Source organism: Moschus berezovskii, chromosome 22 (assembly GCF_049115385.1).
Source record: "Moschus berezovskii isolate FMDL1 chromosome 22, NW_MosBer_1.0, whole genome shotgun sequence".
NCBI lineage: Eukaryota > Metazoa > Chordata > Mammalia > Artiodactyla > Moschidae > Moschus > Moschus berezovskii.
This window is the reverse complement of record NC_142481.1, coordinates 10,181,219-10,192,437: the sequence shown is the minus strand read 5'-3', so window position 1 is coordinate 10,192,437 and position 11,219 is coordinate 10,181,219.

Here is an 11,219-nt window from a genome sequence, read left to right as displayed (position 1 = left end):
GGAAAAAGCAACAGAGTTCCAGAAAAACATCTATTTCTGCCTTATTGACTATGCCAAAGCCTTTGACTGTGTGGATCACAATAAACTGTGGAACATTCTGAAAGAGATGGGAATACCAGACCACCTGACCTACCTCTTGAGAAACCTGTCTGCAGGTCAGGAAGCAATAGTTAGAGCTGGACTTGAAACAACGGACTGGTTCCAAATTGGGAAAGGAGTACATCAAAGCTGTATATTGTCACCCTGCTTATTTAACTTATATGCAGAGTACATCATGAGAAACACTGGGCTGGAAGAAGCACAAGCTGGAATCAAAATTGCTGGGAGAAATATCAATAACCTCAGATAAGGAGATGACACCATCCTTATGGCAGAAAGTGAAGAGGAACTAAAACACCTCTTGATGAAAGTGAAAGAGGAGAGTGAAAAAGTTGGCTTAAAGCTCAACATTCAGAAAACTAAGATCATGGCATCTGGTCCCATCACTTCATGGGAAATAGATGGGGAAACAGTGGAAACAGTGTCAGACTTTATTTTTCGGGGCTCCAAAATCACTGTGGATGCTGATTGCAGCCATGAAATTAAAAGACGCTTACTCCTTGGAAGGAAAGTTACGACCAACCTAGATAGCATATTAAAAAGCAGAGACATTACTTTGCCAACAAAGGTCCATCTAGTCAAGGCTATGGTTTTTCCAGTGGTCATGTATGGATGTGAAAGTTGGACTGTGAAGAAAGCTGAATGCCAAAGAATTGATGCTTTTGAACTGTGGTGTTGGAGAAGACTCTTGAGAGCCCCTTGGACTGCAAGGAGATCCAACCAGTCCATTCTAAAGGAGATCAGTCCTGGGTGTTCATTGGAAGGACTAATGCTAAAGCTGAAGCTCCAATACTTTGGCCACCTCATGCGAAGAGTTGACTCACTGGAAAAGACTCTGATGCTGGGAGGGATTGGGGGCAAGAGGAGAAGGGGACGACAGAGGATGAGATGGCTGGATGGCATCACCGACTCGAGGGACATGAGGTTGGGTGAACTCCGGGAGTTGGTGATGGACAGGGAGGTCTGGCGGGCTGCGATTCATGGGGTCGCAAAGAGTCGGACACGACTGAGTGACTGAACTGAACTGAACCATGATACACCGTTTAATAAAGGTTAAGCAGAATTACCATTTCTAGGTACAGTCCCGACGCACAGCAATTCTACCTCTGGGTATATACCTAAGGGAAGCGAAAACAGGTGGTTCAAACAAAAACTGGCACACAAATGATCCTAGCAGCGTTATTCACTATCGCCAGAAGACACACGGCCCAAAGGCCCGTCAAACTGATGAATGGATAAAAAATGTGGTGTATTCATAGAATAGAATATTAACTCAGCCTTAAAAAGGAATGAAGTTCTGGGACTTACCTGGTGATCCATTGGTTAAGAATCTGCATTCCAGTGAAGCGTACTTGGGTTCTTTTCTGGGTCAGGAAATAGATCCCACATGCCGCAGGGCAACTAAGCCCGTGGCAACTAGGAAGCCTGTGTGCCACGAGGAAAGAACCACATACCAGAACTAAGACTCGATGCAGCCAAATAAATATCTAAAGAAAAGGAGGGGGATGAAGTTCTGATCCGTGCTACAACAGAACCCTTGAAAACATGAAGCTAACTGAAGAAGCTGAACACAAAAGGCCACATATTATATGATTCCATTGGTCAGAAATGTCCAGAAGAGGCAAATCCATAGAGACAGAAATCAGATTAGTGGTTGCCAGGAGCTAGAGGGAAGAGAGAAGAGGAAGTGACTGCTTAATGGGTACAAGGGTTTTTTAACCCTTGGAAACGCTTTGGAACTAGATAGATGTGAGAGTTGCATAATGTGGTGAACGTAATAAATGCACTTGAGTCATGCATTTTACAACGTGGTAAATTAATTGGTAACTGCATGTTACATGCATTTTACAACGTGGTAAATTAATTGGTGACTGCATGTTACGTGCATTTTACAACGTGGTAAATTAATTGGTAAACTGCATGTTACGTTCATTTTTTTGCCACAACAACAACAAAAAACACACACGGGACCAACTTTTAGAAAAACAAAAATGCATTTCCTTTAAAAACAGGGAAGCAGGGTGCAGACATAGGGAGAAAGAAGTCAGCCAGGGTAGGGATGCTGGAGGACCACCGCCCAGCCTGGCCTGCAGAGACCCTGGGCTGGAGAGCGGTCTGCCCAGACCTGTGGGGGCCTCTCCCACCAGCATTGCGGAAGGCCTTCAAGGGAAACACCCGGATCTGTGCAAACTTCAGTTTCCATGTCTATAAAGTGAAGACCTTTTCAGGCAACTCCTAAGGAATTGCTACATGGCTGGCTGGCTCTAAGTACTTTACATGTATTAACATTTAATTCTTATGCCAACACTATGAATAGACACACTTTTTAAAAATGTATTGAAGAATATATAATTGATTTACAATGTGTTAATTTCTGCTGTACAGCAAAATGATTCAGACATATATATGTAGACACATATATATATATATATACATTTCTTTTCATATTCTTTTTCATTATGATTTATCACAAGAATTGAATGTAGTTCCCTGCGCTATACAGTAGGACCTTGTTCCCTGTTCTATATATAACAGTTTGCATCAGCTAACCCCAAACTCCCAGTCCTCCCGTCCCCCACTCTTCCTCCTCCTTGGCAACCTAGACCTGTTCTCTAGGTCTGTGAGTCTGTTTCTGTTACATAGAGAAGTTCGTGTGTATGAACAGACACATGTTTTGAAGCAAACTGAAGGGCAGAGAGACTAAGTTCTGTGTCCCGGCTCACATAGCCGTCAAGCAGCAGAGTTGGAATTTGAACACAGAGCTGGCCGCCTTTAACCATTTCGCAGTAATACTGAGCACTCCCCGTGTCAGGCGGTTTGCAGGCAGGAACGCATTGGCTCCTCACAAGAATCACCATTTTACAGATGAGGAAACCGAGGCACAGAGTCAAGCAAGCAGTCTGCCTGAGGACACAGTGAGGAAGGGGCAGAGCTTCTTGAACGGGTGATAATAAGCCCTTCCACGGTAATGCTAAAAGTAGAACGTGTGGGGGAAAGCTTTGACCCTTTGCAGCAAACAAAATAGACAAACTGAATTTTCATGATGATCAGACACAGAATACATAAAGATTTAAGTTAAATAAGAATTCATCCCACCTGGATAATCTTTTCTTTCTCCATTTAGGACAGATGGTTCGCAGTCTTACCACGGATAATAAAGGCTCCTAAATCCCTCAGGGCTTTGCAATTCTCAAAGCATTTTTGTTAACCATCTGTCCTTTCAAGATTTCTCATTAGATAACTTTTGTGACTGGGAAAAGACCCTGTTGCCAAGAAAGATTGAAGGCAGAAGGAGAAGAGGGCGACAGGGGATGCAGATGGCTGGATGGCATCGCTGATGCAATGGACACGAATTTGGGCAAACTCCAGGAGATGGTGAGGGACAGGGAGGCCTGGCATGCTTCAGTTTGAGAAGAGTCGAATACGACTGGGCAACTGAACAACTTTTGTGACTGTCGACTCTTACAGGTCGAGGGGGCGCTGTGAAGGTCATGTGTGTGTTGTTCTCTCGGTCGTGTCTGAATCTTTGGGATCCCATGGACTGTAGTCTGCCAGGATCCTCTATTCATGGGATTTCCCAGGCAAGAATGCTGGTGTGGGTTGCCATTTCCTTCTCCAGGGGGTCGTCCCTATCCAGTGATCGAAGCTGGGTCTTCTGCATTGGTAGGCAGATTCTTTTCCATTGAGCCACCAGGGCCATAGTGTTCTGTATTTGTAACAACCCTGTTCCAGCAGATGGCAGTAAAGCGCTAGGGTGAAGCGAGTACCTTTTCTATGTATTCACTTATTTTGGCTGCACTGAGTCTTTGTTGGGGCACACAGGCTTTCCCTAGTTGTGGAGCTGAGGCCTCTCACTGCCGTGGCTTGTCTTGTTGCAGAGCATGGGCTTCAGGGCGGGCTTCAGTAGCTGTGTCCTGTGGGCTCAGTTGCCCCGAGGCATGTGGAACCTTCCTGGACCAGGGCTCGAATCCATGTTCCCTGCATTGACAGGAGGATTCTCAACCACTGGACCACCAGGGAAGTATCTTTTCTCTATTTCACCTTTTTTTCTTTTCTAATCATCATTTGTATAAGATATACATATTTCTAATTTGCATCATTTGATTTCAACTACCAGTTTTAACTGAGCCAGAATCAAAGAATTTGACATTTACACTTCTTTATGTCCCCTCCTATGTGGACCTCAGTCTTCCTGTCATTAACACAGGGATTTTTTAAAAATTCATTTATTATTTATTTATTTGGCTGCACCAAGTCTTCAGTTCAGTTCAGTTCAGTCGCTCAGTCGTGTCCGACTCTTTGCGACCCCATGAATCACAGCACGCCAGGCCTCCCTGTCCATCACCAACTCCTGGAGTTCACTGAAACTCATGTCCATCGAGTCGGTGATGCGTTGTGGCATTTAGGCTGCAGCATGCAAACTTATATTGTGGCTTGTGGGATCTAGTTCCCTGACCAGGGGCGAATCCCAGCCCCCTGCATAGGGAGTGAGGAGTCTTAGCTACCCGACCACCAGGAAGTCCCAAAAGGGATGTTTAAAGGAGTTTTCTTAGCCTCTTTTCCAGATCTGCCCCATGACTCACTTGGGGCAGTTTCTCTCTCTTTGAATTTGGTTTAAAGGCCTTGGCTGCTGGATCCTCAAAATGGTATCGTGGACACTCCCCTCCCCACTCTCCCTAGTGGCCCTGCCCACCCCTCCTCCCCCAACCCTTTCTACTTCCCTCCTCTTTCCTGGGCTCCAAAGCCCTGTGTCTAACTTGAAGACAGTTATCAGCATTGAAAAGAGAGGCAGACTGCTGGCAAGGCGTAAAGACAAAGCAGGATTTATATGAGAAAGATAAGACAGAAAGCTCCCGGCCATCTGGGAACAAGTTTTGTTTTTACACTTGAGGTGGGAGGGCAAAAACGATTATCCAGAAACTTTGCAACAGAAAAGAGCAAGCTTGGGACCTCCCTGGTGGTCCAGTGGTTGAGAATCTGCCTTCCAATGCCGGGGACTCAGGTTTAATACCTGGTGGGGAAACTAACATCCCACACGCCACGGAGCAGCTAAGCCTGCACACCGCCACGTTGCACAACGAAGATGCAGCACAGCCAAAAATAAAAATAATAAATAACTCATCTGTGTGTGTGTGCTCAGTCGCTCAGTTGTATCCAGCTCTTTGTGACCCTGTGGACTATAGCCCAGCAGGCTCCTCTGTCTGTCCATGGAATTTCCCAGGCAAGAATACTGGAGCGGGTTGCTGTTTCCTTCTCCGGGGGGATCTTCCTGACCCAGAGATTGAACCTGCATCTCCTGCATTTTCAGGCAGATTCTTTCCCACTGCGCCATCAGGGAAGCCTATAACTCATCTCTAGGTTACTTACTTTAAAAAAAAAAAAAAAGAGCAAGCTTGCTGGAGCCACTAAAGAAAGCCATTTCAGATACTGGGGATTCTCCAGAAAAACCTTGAGAGTTTGGTGGTGGAGTGTTTGTGGGAGGCTGTGTCTGTGACTCCACGGCAGCTTCCTTTTGGCAGTGAGTGCCCCGTGCTTAGCCCGGGTTGGCTGCACTCCTGTGTCAGGGTTTCCTCAAGATCTGCGTTACCTCTGTCTATAGGTCTCAATCTAAGTGCATGCATCCATGTCTACACTGACAGCTGTAACCTTGTCTAGAGCTACAGCCGTGTCTATAGCTGTGTCCTTGTCTGTGTATCTATGGCAATATCCGGGTCCAATTGAGATCCACCTCTGTGTTAGTTTCCTAAGGCTGTGGAACAGATCCCCACAAATTGGCTGGCTTAAAGCAGCGGAAGTGTATTCTCTTACGATTCTGGAGGCTGGAAGTTCGAAATCAAGATGTCAGCAGAGTTCTAGGGGAGATTTCTTCCTCTCCGCTTTCAGCTTTGCTCTCTTGGCATTTCTTGTCTCCAATCAATTCCTCCATCTTTACAATGGCTTCTCCTCTCCCACGACACTTGTCATTGGATTTAGGGCCCACTTGGCTAATTCAGGATGATCTCATCTTTTCTTAAAAATATGAAAATGTGCTTATTTTTATTGAAGTATAGTTGATTTAGGGGTTTCCCTAGTGGTTCAGATGGTAAAGGATCTGCCTGGAATGTGGGAGGCCCAAGTTCGATCCCTGGGTCGGGACAATCCCCCAGAGACAAAAATGACAATCCATTCCAGGATTCTTTCCTGGAGAATCCCATGGACAGAGGAGCCTGGTGGGCTACAGTCCATGCAGTCGCAAAGAGTTGGACATGACTGAGCGACTAAGCAGACACATATAGCTGATTTACAGTGTTGTACTAGGTTCGGGTGTATAGCAAAGGTAGCAAGAGTGGCCCAGCATCACTGATCTGAAATATCGGTAAAAAGTCAAACTCATATTTGGAGATTCAAGTAACAAACCATCTGCTCTCATTTAGTCTGACTTCCCAGAGTTCTTGCTGAATCTCAGCCCACAAGCCAGCAATCACACAGCAACTTGTAAATCCCCTTCCACACTCAGGCAGGTCTTCATGTGAACTCTGAAAGACTGCCCTCTGAAGAGGCGCTTGCAGAGCTTTGTGTGTGTGTGTGGCGGGGGGTGGGGGCAAAAGATTCCACCGTCATTGGCCTTGTTTCTGTTCGAACACAGTAACACCAGCCTGTCAAGCCTGAAGAAAGTCAGGTCTGTTTTTTCCTCTGGCTTCGGACAGCAAATACTTCCTCACGCTCCCTACCCAACACTTAAAATGAATGCTTCAGAGATCATAAAATGAAACAATTTGATTAGAAAGTGTCAGAGGAATCACGGACTTCTAGGTGAATGGAACCAACAGAGGACACGTTTTAAACAAATCCACCTTTTCAGTCCGTCTTTTTACTCCATAATACCCTTTGATCAATCAGCGGTCAATGAAGTAAAAAAAAAAAAAAAAGTTGAAGAAGTGACCATGGCTCCCAGAAGGTTCTGGTCCAAATTTTTATTAGAGTGACCTTACAGCTGTGACCTGTAGTCAGAACTCTTCTCCCTACCGTTTTCTATTCAAGCCAGTATTTCCCCACAGTTTATCAGCCCTTGGCGGATGCTCACACGGTCAGGAAGGTGGCTCTGGAGCGGGACACACTGAGTCTGAGCGCGTCTCTGCCATCCGCCGCCAGAGGGCGCACTGCAGAGACTCGTCTCCCAAATGGCCAATGTTAATTCAAGGAAAGTTATGATCAACCTTGATAATACATTAAAAAGCAGAGACATTACTTTGCCAACAAAGGTCCGTCTAGTCAAGGCTATGGTTTTTCCCGTGGTCATGTATGGATGTGAGAGTTGGACTGTGAAGAAAGCTGATCGCCGAAGAATTGATGCTTTTGAACTGTGGTGTTGGAGAAGACTCTTGAGAGTCCCTTGTACCGCAAGGAGATCCAACCAGTCCATTCTAAGGGAGATTGATCCTGGGTGTTCATTGGAAGGACTGATGCTAAAGCTGAAACTGCAATACTTTGGCCACCTCATGCGACGAGTTGAATCACTGGAAAAGACTCTGATGCTGGGAAAGGTTGGGGGCGGGAGAAGGGGACGACCGAGAATGAGATGGCTGGATGGCATCACCGACTCTGTGGACATGAGTTTGAGTGAACTCCGGGAGTTGGTGATGGACAGGGAGGCCTGGCGTGCTGTGATACATGGGGTCGCGGAGAGTCGGACACCACTGAGCGACTGAACTGAACTGAACTGAATTCTTCCCCTCCCTGTGTGTGCCTGGTACTTCCCCCATCAAGAAGGGAAGTCTAGGGGTTTCCCTGGTGGTCCAGTGGCTAAGACTCCATGCTACACACGCAGGGAGCCCAGGTTCGATCCCTGATCAGGGAGCTGGATACCACCTGCTGCAACTAAGAGTTCCCATGTGGCAGAGCAATGCTGCTCCAGCTAAGACCCAGGGCAGTCAAATAATTTTTTTTTTTTTTAAGAGGTGGAGTCTGTTTCCTCTCTGCTTGACTTTGGCCTGGCTTATGACTTGGTTTGACTAAGAAGTCAAATTCCAGTCAATCACTTCCTTCCCCAAACCCTTCCTATAGTAAGATCAAAGCCAAAGTCCTTATGGAGCTCTAGACCTGCTCTGTTTAATAGGGTAACCAATGGCCACGGGGACGGGGGAGATGGAAATTAAGATGTAATTAAAATTAAGTAAAATTGGACATTCATTTCAGCCACATGACAGGGGCCCAAAGCTACACGTGACCTGTGGCTACCATACCAGGCAAGTACAGGACGTTTTCATCACCACAGAAAGTTCTCTTGAACAGCACTGATGCCAGTATTCCTGCTTACTGACCCTAGGTCCCTAGGGTCGGGTGTGGGTCTTGGCCTGCAGATAGGCCGGGAGGGTGCCCCAGGCTTGGACCTCAAGGAGGAACTGTCCCCCCTCCCCGGACCGAATTAAATCGACGGAGGTTTACTCCTAAAGATGTGACCTGGTCCTAGACATGTCTGAGGAAGAAACCAGGGCTCCAGGAATGGAAAAATGATCCCCTACCTTTCCCTCCATCAGGTTCCGTAAAGCCTGATGCCCACAAGGCCCTGCCTTCCTTATTGCAAGACCCGGCCTTCACACAGGAGGCCCCGCCCCTCCTGCATGTAGGCCTGCAGTGTGCGTGCATTAGTTGCTCAGGAGTGTCCGACTCTGCAACAACGTGGACTGTAGATTGTCAGGCTCCTCTGTTCATGGAATTGTCCAGGGAAGAATACTGGAGTGGGTTGCCATCTCCTCCTCCAGGGAATCTTCCCTACCCAGGGATCGAATCTGGATCTCCTGCATTGCAGGCAGATTCGTTAGCTTCTGCAGGGAAGCCCAGGCCTGCGGAGATGTCAACTCAGCCAAGTTGCCTGACCCATTTATCCACCAGGTGGCGCTCCAAGCCCGCTGGTTAAAATCCCTCCCCGGTGGCTACGGGTGCGCCCACCACCAGGAGACGCTCTGGGACTGATGGTTAAATTAGGTGGTTGCTCAGACGGTAAAGTGTCTGCCTACAATGACTCAGAACCGGGTTCGATCCCTGGGTCTGGAAGATCCCCTGGAGAAGGAAATGCAACCCACTCCAGTATTCTTGCCTTGAAAATCCCATGGACTGAGGAACCTGGTAGGCTACATACAGTACATGAGGTCGCAAAGAGTCGGACACGACTGAGCGACTTCACTTCAAATGGAAAAGAGTGTTTAAAAAGAATGTGTATATGTGTACAACTGAGTCACTTTCTTATACAGCAGAGATTGGCAGACATTGTAAGTCAAAAAAAAAATCATGTGATTGACGGAGTTTCCTGAGTGCTCATGATCCACCGTCTTAAGCTCCAAAGCTCTGCCTATGTTTTGAACGTCTGTGGAAGGTGGACTTTACTGTAAGCCAGCAGTTCTCTGGCCACCTGATGCAAAGAACTGACTCATTGGAAAAGACCCTGATGCTGGGAAAGATTGAAGACAGGAGGAAAAGGGGACGACAGAGAATGAGATGGTTGGATGGCATCACCGACTTGATGGACATGAGTTTGAGTAAGCTCCAGGATGGACAGGGAAGCCTGGCATGCTGCAGTCCATGGGGTGGCAAAGAGTCGGACACAACTGAGCAACTGAACTGAACTGAGTGGTTCTCCAAGTAAGGTCCTGAGACCATCTGGATCAACTTAGAAATGCATAGTCAAGCCCACCCGGAACCTAGAGAATCACAAACTCTCAGGGAGAGGCCTAGCAATCTGTATTTTAAAAGGCTCTCCAGGTGATTTTGATGCTCCACCCACTGGAGAACCCCTGCTGTGGGTTCTCATTCTCCCCTGGAGCCTTAGGGTAGTAGTTCCCAGTCCCTGGTACACTGACACAGTATCTTCTTCAATTCTGACATCTACACTGGGAGGAAAGCTCTATTATGATCCCCCTTTCAGATGAGTCTATGGAGGCACAGAGAGGTTAAGTAAGTAGCTCAAGGTCACACAGTTTAAGAGTGGCATCACAGGGGATGAGCCAGGCTCCAAACCCCTCTTCCAAAGATCGCTGTTAATTTCATCCTCGCAGTGGTTTTCTCTTCCCCTGTCACACCACCACGGGCTCTAGGATGGGGGTCCCAGGAGGTCTCCACCTCCTGGAATCCAAGAGGTCTCCACAGGACAGTATCTGTTGCCTCCACATCTGTGGCTCACTGTTTTTTCCCTTGGTTGTAGTGAGTGGCAGCGAGGCTGGTCCAGATAAGGGTTGGTTTGGAGTCAAAACTCCAGTTCTGGAGCTTCCTCCCTGAAAATCTTGGCATATTTGAAACTACAGCCTGGGAGGCACCCACAGGCTGCATTTGGGGACAGAAGCCCCCTGTGATTAAAAAAAAACACTGGAGGACTTCCGTGATGACACACTGACTGAGAATCTGCCTGCCATGCAGGAGACACTGGTTCGATCCCTGGGTTGGGAAGATCCTCTGGAGAAGGGAATGGCTTTATTTTATTTTTCATCAACCTGATAAAGCACATCTGATAAAAAATATAGTACATCATACGCTTCATCATACTTGATTACAGAGTTTCCTCCTAAGACTGTGAACAGAGCAGGGCAATGTCCCCATATCTGGTCAATATTGTGTGAAAGTCCTCGCAAGCGCATGGTGTTTTAAAGGGGAGGGTAATGGTCTGTGAGTTTGTGACCGTCTTTGTGTCTTGGCGTGTGTCTGTACATCTGCCACTGTGATGTGTGGGTATGTTGTGAGTGTGTGAATGGACAGCCTGTTCACATGACCAAGGCACAGAAGGACACTCAGTTGGCTTTGAACAGGGTTTACCAGAGAACGCCATAGCACGGGCTCCTCTCTGAGCCCAGCATCTCTCCTCATTTCTCTTCTCCCACACCCTCCCCCCTTGCAAAGTCCCAAATAGGTGAGGCGCCCTGAGTCTTTGGCCAGCCGTGCCCCTCCCTCTAATCCCAGCACTCAAGCCTCCTCTTCATAGGCTCCAGTGATGTTCCCTGTGCTTGTTGCTGTTTAGTCGATAAACTGTGTCTGACTCTTTCTGAGACTCCATGGACTGGGCAGACCACCAGGCTCCTCTGTCCATGCATGGGATTCTCCAGGCAAGAATACGAGAGTGGGTTGCTATTTCTTTCTCCAGGAGATCTTCCTGA